Below are 4,054 nucleotides of genomic sequence, written 5' to 3'. Positions count from 1 at the left end.
AGCCATAAAAAAGGATGAGTTTGTGTCCTTTGTAGGGACATGGATGCAGCTGGAAACCATCATTCTCAGCAAACTATTGCAAGATGAGAAAGCCAAACACTGCATGTTCTCACTCATAGGTGGGAATTGAACAATGAGATTTCTTGGACACAGGAAGGGGAACATCACACACCGGGGCCTATTGTGGGGATGGGGGAGAGGAGAGGAATAGCATTAGGAGATATACCTAATGTAAATGACGAGTTAATGGGGGCAACACACCAACACGGCACATGTATACATATGTAACAAACCTGCACGTTGTGCACATGTACCCTAGAACTTAAAGTATAATAAAAAATTAAAAAATTTTTAAAAAATTAATAGCATACACACATGCATGCAATCCAAATAACAAACAATAGCATCTGACACTTGATCCTTATAATGACTCTGGTAAGTGAGGATAGAATTTGTTCATTATCATCAATTTACAGAAGAGGAAACCAGCTCAGAGAAGCCATCTGTCTTGCCCAAGGTCACACAGGTAACAAAATGTAATGCTGGGGCAATGACTTTCTCTAGGTCCCTTTTGAATTTTCTGCAAATTAGTTTGTGAATTTTCTGCTCAAATTTGGCACATCAGCAACACTAAAGAGCTACCTTCTGTTATATTTGAGATGTTTAGCAAGGAGTACAGTTCAACCCTGCATTTTCAACAGCAGCCCTATGGCCCAGCACTCATCTCTCCCAGAAGATAAATACGGGGAAATTATGAGGGGTGAACTTCGGGGCTCACAAACAAAATTAACCTTCATGATGCTTTTAATTTTAATAATTTATTTTCTACATTCTTTCAAAAACAATCTGAGATAGCTCTTAGCTCTGACAATAATTGAGTCAAAAGAGTTGTATTTACTTGTGTGTTTTTAAAATTTATTAATATAGATGCAAAGAAAAAGATTCGGAAGGATATATCCCAAGTTTCGCTTTAATTATTTCTGAGTATAGATTTATTGATATCATTATTATAATTATTAGAGATAGAGTCTTGCTCTGTCACCTAGGCTGTAGTGCAGTCGCATGATCTCAGTTCACCACAACCTCCGCCTCCCGAGTTCATGAGATTCTCCTGCCTCCGCCTCCTGAGTATCTCACTGAGCTGGGACTACAGGCGCACGCCACCACGCCCAGCTAAGTTTTGTATTTTTAGTAGAGATGGGGTTTCACCATATTGGCCACGCTGGTCTCGAACTGCTGACCTCGTGAACCACTTGCCTCAGCCTCCCAAAGTGCTGGGATTACAGACATTAGCCACTGCACCTGGCCTGGTATTATTATTAATGTTAATCTGGATCTTATTTTTTCTCCTGCAATGAATATGTTTAGTTTTGGTAACCAGAAAAACAATAAAGGATATTTTTATTTTAAAAACATTCTTCATTCTGAAAAGTGGGAAAAAGTGGATGTCTCCCCAGGGACTAGAGAAGCTCTATTACTGTGAACCAGATTGTGGAAAATTCAAACAGTAGTCTAAGCCCTCTAGAACCTTGGTCCTACTTCACCATCTGGGTACTTGAAGCCCCTAAGAATATACAACAATCTGCCAGGACACCAGTTTTATTCAGATATTTTGAAGAAAAAACCTTACATTTTTAAATCAAAGTCAATATATTATGAAATCAAATGAAAAAATTGCCTAAGTGCAGGAGCACGCGTTGGTCTTCTCTTCCATTGCAGGATCTTCTATGGAAAAGTTTGGTAAGCCCTAAGACAAACATTATAATCTTATACCCCCCAACTTTTGAGAGAGAGACAACCTCATTAATACCAAGTAAGTTCTCCTCTTAATTAAAAAAAAAAAAAAGCCACATTTTTCTTCATCTACTGTATGTTGAAAAATTCTTTGTAGAACAGGTGACAAGCAAACGTATTACCAGGGAGCTCTGGAAGCCTACAAGGGCACAGTTCACCCTACCTCCCCAAAGAGGAGAAACACCTAGACTAGCATCTGGGTTTTGAAGATGGTGGAACCTGGGCTTCCCCTAGGCTGCCTCACATTTCTACAAGGCAGCAGACTACTCTGCACAAGGTGCTAATTCATTCATTCCACAAGTGTTTATTGAGCAAAACCTGAAAAAGTCCTCTTAGGGGACAGTGGAATCATTCACCAACCAACGGTTAGGGCTAACGGGTCAGATGCGGACAATCAATCTTTCATTAGACCCCAAACCACCTCTAGGATAAAGCAAACAGGGCCCTGCCCCACCCACGCACTAGCAGCTGGGCAGGATTAGGGTAGGCCTTCTAGAACAGGACTGCTGCTGAGAGGCTAAGGCAGTCACGGATTACCTCCAGAATAACGGAAACTCCTGCACCATACACGACATAATAGCTCTAAGATGTTTTGCATAGTGCCTGACACCTGGTGAGAACTCAATAATGTTAGACATTTTTGCTGTCCTTATTCCAGCTTGCTTTTACTTAAGGAGCACAAAGAAAGTGTAAAATACACAGGTTTTAGAATCACAGATTGGATTTGAATCCCAGCTATGCTACTTCCTAGCTAAGTGACTCAAGGAAGCAATCTTTCTGAGCCTGTTTCTCACCTATAAAACAGAGTATAGTATATCACCCCTCATGTAACTTTGTGAGAATTAAGGATATATCACATACAAAGGAGTGTCTGAGCCATGGTAAGTGCCCAGTAAACAACAGTCAACATTGCCCTACTGCCGTCCCCACACCTTCTCTTCTCCTTCCTAGCTGCTCTTGATGGGTTCTGCAATCTGATTTCACCTGGATACCACACTAAGGGTGAGAAGAGGCAGAACTTCAGGGGTGGAGGAAAGTGAGGGGAGGGAAATGCTGGAGACCTTCTATAGAAATCCAGCCAAGTCTTCAGCTCCTTTCAATCATCCTACCCTATCTGGCTGCTCCATCCAGCAGACAGCAGGGGTCACCATCCTGGTGGGGAATGGCTGCCAACAGGCGGACGGGAAGCTGGATGGCAGTTTGCATCCACCCCGCCTTCCAGGGTCTGTCTGTCTGAAGCCCCACCGGGCTTCATCTGCACATCCCTGCGGGGCTGTGTGGCTCAGCGGGCTGACAGTGTGACTCACAGCCTGTTCTTATCTAGGCTTCTATCTCAACCCTGAGCCCAAAGCCCTGGAGGCTGCTGGTCACAAACCAGCACTAACTGAAAAGAAGAACTTTTCATTAAGGCAGGAAATGGAGCCCCTCAAGGTCAGAAGGGATTTATAAAGAGAGGAGGAAGGAAAGGGAAGAGGCGGCAGGATGGGTGCAGAGAAAGAGAGACCCACTTCCTATATGCTGGTAGAGCCCTGTGTCTTAGAAGCTAAAAACAGTCGTTTTTCCACTTTGAAGGATGATAAAGCCCACTCGTGTAGTTTATAGCTCGCCGTGGGACGAGGTGTGGGTATGGAAGAGAATTTCAAAACGAGTCCTATTTTCAAAGGAGAAATCATCATCCCCTGGCCGGCCCCTCCCAACACCCCACCTGTAAACAGGTCCTGACGCTCCTACCTTTCTGCACCTGAGCAATCTGAGGGGCAGTTACTCTGCAGCCAGGTCTCTCCAGCACCCAGCCTCAAGCCCAGGTCAGTCCCTGAAAGCCCCAGAAAACGCGACAGCTCCGCAGAATCCTCGCCTACCCCGGCATCCCAGCTTCCTGGCCGCCTGGGCAGCGGAGGTGGCTCTGGAGTAGGTGGGAAACTGAGGAAAGGAGCTTTCCCGGTGCCAAAACGCAGTTCCCATTTTAGAACTGGGAAGACTAAGAAACATCATTCTACACCACCTCCCTCACTTAACAGAGAAGGAAGCAGAGACCAAGAGAGGGAAACACAGTTGCCCGAGGTAACACAGCGAGTGGGCAAAGTAGTGACTGGAACCCGAGTGCGCACCTCGGAGTCGCTGCCGGGCAGGGAGCGCGCCTCGCCGTCTCTCTCGTCTTCTGGCCACCGACCCTCGGCCTGGCGGAGCAAACTGCGCAGCCCTCGGCGCGGCGCGTTACCTTCCCCAGGGCTGGCCGCTGCAAGCCTTCACTCTTCCGACT

General features: G+C 45.6%; 1 protein-coding gene across 3 annotated transcripts in view; it reads right to left on the bottom strand.

Moving 5' to 3' along the window:
• SYTL2 (synaptotagmin-like 2) overlaps positions 1 to 4,053 on the bottom strand; it is a 138,342-nt gene extending 134,289 nt beyond the window's left edge. For 2 of the 3 annotated variants that reach the window (XM_011984932.1, XM_011984931.1), the window contains exon 1: positions 3,903 to 4,053. The gene's annotated coding sequence lies outside the window, so the exon portion shown is untranslated. The remainder of the gene's footprint in view (positions 1 to 3,902) is intronic. The other variant, XM_011984933.1, reaches the window with a different exon arrangement.
• Between the last annotated feature and the right edge of the window lies 1 nt (position 4,054).

This window comes from Mandrillus leucophaeus, unplaced genomic scaffold (assembly GCF_000951045.1).
Source record: "Mandrillus leucophaeus isolate KB7577 unplaced genomic scaffold, Mleu.le_1.0 Scaffold276, whole genome shotgun sequence".
Taxonomy (NCBI): Eukaryota; Metazoa; Chordata; class Mammalia; order Primates; family Cercopithecidae; genus Mandrillus; species Mandrillus leucophaeus.
Note: the sequence above shows the minus strand (reverse complement) of the source record. Positions and strands in the feature narration are given on the sequence as shown.